The sequence below is a fragment of the Octopus bimaculoides genome, chromosome 2 (genome assembly GCF_001194135.2).
Source record: "Octopus bimaculoides isolate UCB-OBI-ISO-001 chromosome 2, ASM119413v2, whole genome shotgun sequence".
In the NCBI taxonomy this organism is placed as follows: Eukaryota; Metazoa; Mollusca; class Cephalopoda; order Octopoda; family Octopodidae; genus Octopus; species Octopus bimaculoides.
Window position 1 is genome coordinate 47,301,533 of NC_068982.1, and position 11,593 is coordinate 47,313,125.

The window sequence follows — 11,593 nt, forward strand, 5'->3', positions numbered from 1 at the left end:
TCAGTCAAATCGTCCAACCCATGCTAGCATGGAAAGCGGACGTTAAACGATGATGATGATGATGATGATATATATATATTATGATTGACCGTTGACTGAACACTATTCAATTTTTTTTCTCCGTGTTTTTCTCCTTGACTCCGTATTCTTTCTGTTGAAGAGCGTAGCTCGAAACGTCAAAGACTTTCCGTATTCCCGAGCGTCATACTAATATATCCTTTTGTTATTTACACCACCTGTCCTCGTCTGTTGTTATTATTTGTATATTCTCCCATATATATATATATATATACATATATATATATGCATTCATATATATGTATTCATTTACATGCATATTTACTTCATGTGTGTGTATGTGAAAGTGTGTATTTATATATTTGTAAGGTATGTGTGAGAGTATATTTGCATATCTACATACGTATGCACCTGTGTGTTCATACCTATACTTTTATATATATATATACATATATACATGTATGTGTGTGTATGTATGTATGTATGTATGTATGTATGTATGTATGTATATACACATGTACATATATTGATATCTGCATTTGTGTGCATATGAACATGACCATTAACATTTGTGTAGACATGGCTTCTAATATTGTTCAAACAAGGTGAGACTAATGCAATGATTTTATAATGTGCCTCCCAAAAGGAGGCAGTTTGAATTTTGGGGAGCAGTTTCAAAATGCTACATCATTATCATCATCATCATCATTTTAGCATCCACTTTTTCATGCTTGTATAGTTCAGATGGAATTTGCTGAGGTGGATTTTCTCTAGCTGGATGCCCTTCCTGTTGCCAGCTTTCAACTGTTTCCATGTTAGGTAATATTTTCCCCAGAACCAGATGTGCTTTCAAAGAAGACTAAACAAAGGGCACCACTTCCATGGTGGCGACATTCACTTTACTACTACCACTTGAAATCAAGGCTAGGAGAGAGTAAACCCCCCCTCCTACACACACACACACACACACACACACACACACACACACACATAAAGGGTAAAGGGTAAAGGCCCTCTTTGGTAACGAATGACCATGGGATTGCACCCCAGAAAGTTCCCCTCTGAAGCACAAGTCCAGGCAAGGTTTTTTTTATGGAAGACCGCTGTCACCCATACACACTAGCCTTCTCTCTCCATGCCACTGATGCTATCCAAGGGAAAGGTAAAGGCTGATACAGCTTGGGACCTGCGACGTCGCAACTCATTTCTAAAGCTGAATGAACTGGAGCAATGTGAAATAAAGTGTCTTGCTCAAGAACACAGCATATATAATATAGGTAGTTAAGGTAAATCCCAGCTGTTTCCTCCTGAAGCACATCTGCTTATTCCATTATTATAATCCACTATGTGGTCACAGTTTCTGCTGTATGTTAGTTAAAACACATTAAAATTGAGAATTATGGAAATATCATTTGCAAAGTTATTGTATAGTAAAAAAAAACATTGGAAAATTTTAATAGTATTAATTCACCATTATATGTTTTTTAATGGTGAATAGATAATACAAAAAAAATTTCCAATTTCTTGTGTTGTCATACACACACACATACATATATATAGTTGAAATTTACAGAAAAACAAAAGGCGAAGACGGGTGCATGAATAACAAGCAGGTGTATTAGTTTGATGCTCAGGAAAGTGAGAGTCTTTTACGTTTTGAGCCTATGCTCTTCAACAGAAAGGAATATGAGGAAATAAACAGATAAAGAATAAAAAGAGAGAGAATAAAAAAAAAATTGTGGATTTAGCAATCAATCATGGCGACTATAAATATATATATATATATTAAAAGTAATTAAGTTTATGTCCAGTCATAGAGTGACCAATGGTTCTGCATCGAATAAGGCCTTAACCTCACAGATGTCTCGTCAGACTCTAAAGCCAAAAACTTTCAGCTTTAGTGTCTAACGAGATGTCCTCGAAGCTAAGGCCTTTGTGGACATGAAACCAATGGTCACTCTATGACCAGACATAAACTTAATTACTTTTAATACATTACTGCTCTATGCTTTAGAGTGTGCTTCCTTTTTGGATATATGATATATTGACGATATATATACATATATATGTGATAATCTTACTGATGAGACAAGTTTTACAACATCTCTACTTATAGAAACAACTGCAAATACTTATTTTGTAAGTTTAATACCACCATCCATGCACCATCATCACTTCCACTTCCTCAAGAACAAAACAGATTTGGTTATTTCTCCTCTTCTCAAACATCTCTCACCTAAATCTCATACCTTATCTCTTTCTCACACACAAACCACATAAATTACTCTGCACTGAAACATAAATTTCTCAAACTCTGCTGCAATCCCTTCACAATCCCTGCTGCAATCCCTTCGCTGTCCAGGCCACACTCGACTCAAACTTCATTTCAAAAGTTAATACCAGTACACACGTAGACCATAGATTCCACTCTCCCAGTCACTCACATCTCTCACCTGCATTTCAGCAAGATTGTTTTCCATTTACTTTAGTTCAATGACTCCTTCCCCCCATTCTTTTAAATATATCTCCATCATCTGCTCCCTGAACCCCTCAAACTACCATCACCTTTTAACAACTCTAGCAACGAAAACACCTGACACTATACAATTCCTCCACTTTCAAGTTCTATAGCATTTTAGATCATAATTAGAAATAAATTGGTCAGAGTGCCCCTGGTTTTATTTTGATTATGTCTGGTAGGTTACTTCCTTTATTCACGACCCTTCAGAAATAATTAGGTGTCCTTCCATATCCTATATACAACAAAAACTCAATATCCCAAGATTTTAAGTAGTTCACTCATAGGTGAGATGCAGCTCTTCAGACATAAAAACAGAAAAAAGAAATCTAAGGTGCCAAGACAATGTCGCCCAAACCCCACAAAATGAATGGCATTGATCTCTTGTAAGATCATGTTTTCCTGCTTCCCAAACTACATACTTATGTATGTATGTACGTCTGTATATGTGTATTTCCATCTATCAAATCCACTCACAAAGATTTCGTTGGCCCGGGGCTATAATAAAAGACACTTGCCCAATGTGTCGCGCAATGGGATTGAACCCAAAACCATGTGGTTGGGAAGCGAACTTCTTACCACACATCATGTCCGTACCTATACGCACACACATTTATTGATACATATACACACACATTTATTGATACATATACACACACATAAACGCATACATATAATACACGCGTTACAAAACAAAGACACCGTTATCAAACTATGTCACTAACAAACTGTTTAACATTATGACATTAATAGCCAGGCGGCGAGTTGGCAGAAATGTTAGCATGCCGGGCGAATGCTTCGCGGTATTTCGTCTGCCGCTACGTTCCGAGTTCAAATTCCGCTGGACTTTCATCTTTTCAGGGTCGATATAATCGACTTAATCTGTGTGTAACCCCTTGTGGGCAGTAAAGAAATAAGAAACGTTAGCACGCCGAGCGAAATGCTTAGCGGTATTTCGTCTGTTTTTACGTTCTGAGTTCACATTCCGCCGAGGTCAACTTTGCCTTTCATCTTTTCAGAGTAGATAAATTAAGTACCAGCTGTGTACTGAAGTCGATGTAATCGACTGGCCCCCTCCCCTAGAGTAGAAAAGATTATGATATTAATGGCAAATCCTGGGACATTACAGTTCTATCACAAAAGACTATCTATGTATTGTTATTGTTTGGGTCCTATGTTGATCCCAGTTGTGACTATGTTGTCTTTTTTAGGCTTAGGTGAGTGTAGGGAATTTGATAAATCACTTTCAACCATTTGAAGTTTTTTAAAATTCTTACCAGATTATTATTAAAAAAATGTACTTCTGATGTATAGTTTTCCGCGCTGATGCCGGAAAATCACCCTCATTTTTTTTTTCCCTAGAAATTAATAAAGTCAGTCCTCACGAATATACTCTTTTATTGAATTCATAACTCTCAAAACACTGATTGAGTACAACAGATCGATATTAAATGTACTTTCTTTTTTCTTATGATAAAACTGTAAACAAAGTTTGGTGATGGAGAACTAATTGGTTAACTGAAAAAGACAGTAACCATTTCTATATGATTTCGATAAAAATATATCCGTGGAGATTGACTTTAATTTAGATGCTATGAAAACCACTCAAGAAATGGAAATAACTTGGGCCTGCAACAAGCGAGGAAATAAATGGTACTGTGTCACAATGTTTCGTCCTATTTGTTTTTTAGATGTTATATGTAGTTTAAGGAAGCTTTGGTTGGTATTTCTAGCAGGTCGGGAATCCGCGTAAAGATTTCGTGGCCATGGAGATCAAGGCAGACGATACGTCAACAACGAAGATTTACAATTGCCCAAAATTACGTAATTTTAAATACTTGTAACTTCTAGTCTCGGCGGTGTTGATGGGGTGATGGAATGAATGCAATTTTTGTTATTATCAAGCAAAATTACATCAAAATTACATTTTTTGAAAAGGATAATCTAGTGAATATTTGAAAAACTTCAGGTTGTTGGAAGAAATGTAATAATATCCGAATATAGGACTACCTTAACTAAAAGTTCCTTTCCTTTTTGAAAATGGTAGAAAGTGATCTGAGAAAACTGTAGCTTCTATTTTTAACCAGTTCAGCAATCAAGTATTTGGCGCTTTTGTTGACCCAAGTTACTATACTACAGTATAAAACATGTGTCAGAAATTACAAGGGAAGTAACTTTTCCTCACTTCAATGTAAGAGTTATCTCCACTGAAATTCCGAAGTTTTTTTAATAACGTTTGCTCAATTGATTTTTAAAAAAACCTTTGTTCAATTGATTTTTTCTTTTTAATATCCTTCTGAGATGACTTAAAATAAAGTTGAGTAATACACCAGAAGCGCATCAGTCAACCGTAGAATATAACTGGCCTCACAAAATTGATATCAAGCCAACGAAAGTCATTGTATTTTTGTGAAAGTCTGGAAAATTTATCCAAAGGACTGAGAGACAATTCACAAACCAAACGATGTTTTAAATTTATTAAAACAGGCTTGCAAAAATGCGAGAAGTAATTCTAACTCACAAATGCATCTGTTATTTGAAAAAGCATTTTAAGAAGAAGAAAAATACATTGATTATGTTTTCACCAAAAAAATTCTATAAACTTTCGAGAGAACTTGAAATAATTATTTTTTAGAACGTTGGATCTCGAAGCAGATAAGTTATATATTATCAGCATCCGGTCGCACTGCTTTCACGTATTCCCATGATTCTCTGTTACCATCCATTTCTATTAATTTGAATTGGGAGATTCGGTCAGAACAAATCTGTCATTAGCTGATTACACAACTATGGACGCTACCCCTGTGGATGCGTTGCAGTTACTCTCTTGATAGAGTTTGGTGATCCTGACTGTTGATCTTCTAGGATTCTTCCGCTCAGCATCAGTGTAAGAAGCACCGTTGGGTACTTTAGGTATGTGGGTACTTTGAAATATATTTGTAGCAATGACCAAAAAAAAAAATAAATAAATAAATAAATAAAAGATAAAATTAAGATGGGTGATTTCCTTTGATTGGGATCATGGAGCAAATTTGGATTATCACCCTTAAACTGTTATTTGTTCCCAGAAATCTTGGAACAATTGATTTAGTCTACTTGAAGGCGCTTCTAATTATATAACTATTGTTTTGTTTCCACTGCAATAGAGCAGTTACCTTTTCGCTTGTGACTAGCATATTTCATGATACGCCAGGGGATACTAGTATCATTGGACAACATCCAACATTAAAGAGGGTGCCATTTTCTTTCAGCTTTGCACCGCATCTCGACGTCTGTGAACGATTAACTAGTATCATTGGACAACATCCAACATATTCAATAGCGTGTAAATATAAGGCTAAAAAATTCTTCTCGATAGAAAAAGTCGAAGGCCTCCCACGGGCAACCTTCGACTTTTTCTATCCGAAAGGGTTTTCGCAACCCAACATTTACACGCTCAGAATCGTTAGCATGTCAGACAAAATGCATCGTGGCATTTCTTCCGGCTTTACGTCACACTCAGTAGTCGATATGATTGTAAAAAAGTGACTTTCCACTTGTAAACCCTAGCCCAGAAGCACATCTACCATCCCACCTCACGTAGAAATGAAGAATTTGCACTGATACCAATTGACCTGAGATGTAGAATGACTGAGATAAAAATTGCGAACATACTAGCAGAAATAGACTTCTAGTGTGTTGTGAAATGTATTGCATTGGAGTATGATTCGGGTGAAACCTGGGACACTGGACAGGATCCCTGACGTAACAAAGATTCCAAGAGGTTAACGACTAAAGGTGATAGTGAAGCGTAGAATGTCTAGATGCCACTGTTGTGGAAACACTCATCACCTAAAGCGTTCTTCAAAAAGTGACAGCCGGAAGAAACGCTCCACTACAACCAACACCATATCAACGGTGACAACAACAACAACAACTCCAACACCAGCAACAAAGCCAACGCATACAACAGTGTGCAACCGCAGCAACAGTGGTTGCAGCACCGGCTGCAAGAATGGAAGCAGCACCTACTGTAACAACAGCAACAAAAATAACAAAAAGAAACATTATCGCCAAGAGCTGCCATATCACCGACAGCAGCAACAACAACAGCAACAGGATATCACCAAAGCAACAAAAAAAAAACCAAGAACAAACGTACATGCCCTCCCCACCACAGACAGCTCACACATGCTGCGTGACAAATATGACGAGGGATACACGAAATGGTAAAAGCTTCTCAATAGAATAAATAGAAGAAAAAAAATACCATGCAAAAAAAAAAAAAAGCCACTAGGAGATTCTAACGAAGGGGAAAATACTTTTGAGCAACATTGCTCCAACCTTCACCTCTATCACTACCACATGCACCATTAACGTTATGAATATGAGCGCAATCTAATTCACACATACCTCCAACCAGGATACCGCACCTAACACGAACAAAGGGGAAAAAATTCATTAATTATACAATCAACAAAGAATGAACGAATTTCATACATAAACTGACAAATATCATTCACTCTAGTTATATTACGCAATCCCACCTGGGGAATTTTCTAAAATTTTATTGTTACCTGAGAGGTTTTGTATTTTTCTTTATTGTTTTTGTTGTTGTTTGCAGTTTGTTTACGTGTAAAATCTCACTCGCACTCCCGCTTTTCAGTGAGCCGTGGTGTCTAATAAAGAAACCATCTTCATTATTATTGCTTAGCAGTATCTCAACCGGATCTTAACGTTCTGAGTTCAAATTCCGCTGAGGTCGAATTTGCCTTCCATCCTTTCGAGGTCGATAAATTAAGTACCAGTAAAACACTGAGGTCGATGTAATCAACAAGCCCCCTCCCACCAAAATTTCAGGCCTTGTGCCTTAAGCAGAAAGGATTATTATTATTATTATTATTATTATTATTATTATTATTATTATTATTATTATTATTATTATACTTTTAAATCTGCATGTTTGTTACAATCACTTGCCGAGACACACTCAGCGTCCTAGGGCGAGTGAAGGATAAGAGATGTTACAGTATGACTGAAAGCTTGGGGAGGGGAAGTGGCAGAGGCAGTAGTGAAATATCTTCATGTAACACAACACAGACATTTAAATAGATAGGGCTTTTACTGAGGATGTAGGCAGTACTTGTCAGTACAATCTCTTGGATTTCTCTGAGACATGGTTTTCCTTGGATCTTATCTAGATGTTTCTGACATCTCTTTCTTATCATACCTAGGGCACCCACAATAACAGGAACAGTTTTCGTTTTAAGATGCCACATCTTTTGTATTTCAGTTTCCAGGTCCTTATATTTACTTGATTTATCAAATTTCTTGACAGATATATTTTTATCAATGGGAACACTTACATCTATCAGTCTACAAGTATTTTCTTCCCTGTCTTTAATAATTGTCTGGTCGATTAGCCTGGATCATTCTGTCAGTGTTGACTGGAAAATCCCAGAGGATAATCACATTTTTATCTTAAACGACTGACTCAGGATGATGTTCATACCAGTAAGCAGGAGTTCTGATTTTGTAGTGTTTACATATTTTCCAATGTAAATACTGTCCTACCCTATCGTACCCTATTGTATTCGTTTGGTGTCAACACAGGACATCCCGAGACGAGATGGTCTATTGTTTCGTCAAATGTGTTGCAGAATCTGCATTTAGGGTCAGAACCATTTTGAAGAACCTTAGCCTGGTAGTTTTTTGTAAGCAAGCTTTGATCTTGTGCCACCAATATGAAACCTTCAGTCTCTGCTTTCAGTCCTGAGCTTCTCAGCCATTGATGGGTTGTTGCTTGATCTACATCAGCATTTCGACTTCGAAGTATATACTGTCTATGCAGAGGCTTCTGGATCTGCTGCTCCTCGATTTGTTTCTGCCCGTTCTTTTTTGCATTCTGCTTGGTTCATTTTGCTTGTTTTATGGCAGTGGTTTCAGGTTCTTTATCTATTTCAGGGTTAATGCCAAGTTCCCTTGCGAATTTGCAAAGCTCCCTTGACAATAGAATGGGATTTTTTGCTGCTTTCGTGTTTGCACACAAGCTGCAGCATCCAGTCCTCTTTACTAGGTAGGGTTCATTGCTATTGTGGCGGTCTTACAGCTCAGTTCTATCTGCATCATTCCTCTTCCCCCATTGCTTCTAGGTAGGTACAGACGATCAACGTCTGCTTTTGAGTGGTGTATGTTCTTAGATGTCAGTAGTTTTCTTGTCTTCTTGGTCAGGCGTTGGAGCTATGTAAGATTCCAGTTAATGACGTTAAAACTATATTGGACTACTGGAAGTGCCAGTGTGTTAATGACTTCGATGCGATTTTTCGATTTGAGCTCAGTTTTTAGTATGCGTCTTACTCTCCTGTAATACTCCTTTCTTATTTTTTCTTTCATAGTAGTATGTTGAATACCATCTCCTTCGTTTATCCCCAGGTATTTGTAATTTTCTTGTGGGTCAAGCTCCTTGATGGTAGCGTCCGTATCTAATTTAATGGAAGCTGTTTGCTTGAGCTTACCTCTTACAAAAGTTGCTTTAGCACACTAATCTAGGTCAAAATCCATCCCGATATCATTGCTGAACTCTTTAATAGTTGTTAGAGTAAAGCAGTTAAAAATATGTCCGGTCATAGAGTAACCAATGGTTTCGCATTCATAAAGCGCTAAGCATTATAGACTGCTCGTCAGACTCAGTGGCGGATGCATGTCCTTCTTCAAAGACCAGACGTCTATAAGGCCTAGCGCTTTATAAATGTCAAACCATTAGTCACTCTATGACCAGACATATTTTTAACTGCTTGTAAATAAATGTGTGTGTGTGTGTGTGTGTGTGTGTGTGTGTGTGTGTGTGTGTGTGTGTGTGTGTGTGTGTGTGTGTGTGTGCGCGTGTGTGCGTGCGTGTGTGTGCATGGCCACCATCGCTCGACAACCGGTTTTGCTTTTTTCATGTTCTCGTAATCTGGTGGTTCGGCAAAAGAGACTGATAGAATAAGTATCAGATTGTAAAAATTAATACTGGGTCGATTTGTTCGACTAAATCTTTCGAGGTCGTGCTCCAGCGTGGCTGCAATCGAATGACGAAAGCACGTAAATGATAAAAGATAAACATATGCGGTGGGTCACAACATTATATTTTTCATGCAGAAGGTGTCCTGGGAAAATTTTCTCATATCATTATTTTAAATTACTTGATCAATTAATTTTTCCTCAAATACAAGTAAAATTATGCTGAACTGATGAGGCCTTATAAGAGTGAAATATGTCTAGAGTTGTCATCAAACTTATCAAATCCCGTACTCACACTCCATGCACTCACCCCATTTGATTTTTTATCAATTTAAATTTCGGAATTATCTTCCTTGCGGAATTATCTCCGTTGCAAACTCAAGGGTTGCTCTAGGCGGCACATAATATAGTTTTGCCACTGCTGGACAGAAACTGTTCGAAAGCCTACCAGATAGATAACACCTGTAATTCGAAAGTCCAACTGTGTCTTATAGCCTGCGGATTCCACTAAAAGTTTACGCTTCTGAGGAATACTCAGCCACTGGCGTGTTAATTCAACGAGAAGGTAATTCATTTGATCAAACAGCTAAATGCTCACCATTGAAACTGACGGAGATCCGTTTAGTTAGTCTTAAGTTTATCCGGTTGGAAAACAAAGAGATATATCACAATGCGCTTCAACTAAATATTTAAGTAGCATTTTGGGTGTTTAGAGTTTTATTTTATTTTTATTAATTGATTCATTTTGTTCTTTGTTCATTGTTTTTTTCTTTTACTTTTTGTAAACCCTACGAAGCTGCTATGTGTCAGTAACTCGTCTATACGCAATGACCGTCCTGTGCTTAGTTCAAAATGTCATTGACTGTCATGTGATCAGAGAATTAAATCAAAAACAAAAGAAACCGCCGCCACTGAAAAAAAAAAAAAAACCCACTCAATAGAAAATACATTTAAGAAAAATGAAAAAAAAAAAAAGAAAAAGCTTTGAGTACAGTACAGTTACAATGTAGAGTACGAGATAACCATCAGAGAAACAAGATCTGAATAGCTTGACAATATCGATTTGCAAAGTAACTGAGGACAAATAAATTCCGAGAGAATGATGTTTCAATGACATTAAACTGGAAACCACCATAATTTAGAACATGCACTTAATGTACATTAATTTTACTCTACCAAACCACAATAGCTGAGCTAATGAACTGACCAGTGCTGAAAATTTACTCTTAGATTAATTATAATGTTTTATTCTTAAATAGAAACCACTTGGTGTTGTTTTGATTATCGTTTATCGATCTTTCACGTTTTCTTTCTCATCTTGCTTTCTTTGATTCCAAATACGGGTACGTCATCGATTTTCCGAAACCTTTGGTTCCAAAGTCGTTCTAGATTACTGATTTTTCCAAAGCAAGGATGGTTACAGCGTAAATGAAACAAATGTTAAAATTTATCTAAGTTTGCTTAAATAGGCGTGGCTGTATGATAAGTAGTTTTCTTCCCAAAGGCATTGCTCCGGATTCCGTCTCATTGCGTGGTACCTTAAGCAAGTGTTTTCCACTATAACCTCGGGCCGACCAAAACTTTGTTAGTGGATTTGGTTGATGGAAACTGAAAGAAGCCTGTCGTACGTACGTATGTATTTTGTCGTTGGCACTCCGTCGCTTACGACGTCGAGGGTTCCAGTTGATCTGATCAACGGAACAGCCTGCTCGTGAAATTAACGTGCAAGTGGCTGAGCACTCCACAGACACGTGTACCCTTAACGTAGTTCTCGGGGATATTCAGCGTGACACAGTGCGACAATGCTGACCCTTTGAATTACAGGCACAACAGAAACAGGAAGTAAGAGTGAGAGAAAGCTGTGGTGAAAGAGTACAGCAGGGTTCACCACCATCCCCTGCCGGAGCCTCGTGGAGCTTTAGGTGTTTTCGCTCAATAAACACTCACAACGCCCGGTCTGGAAATCGAAACCGCGATCCTATGACCGCGAGTCCGCTGCCTTAACCACTGGGCCATTGCGCCTCCACGTACGTATGTATGTATACACACACACACACACACACACACACACACACA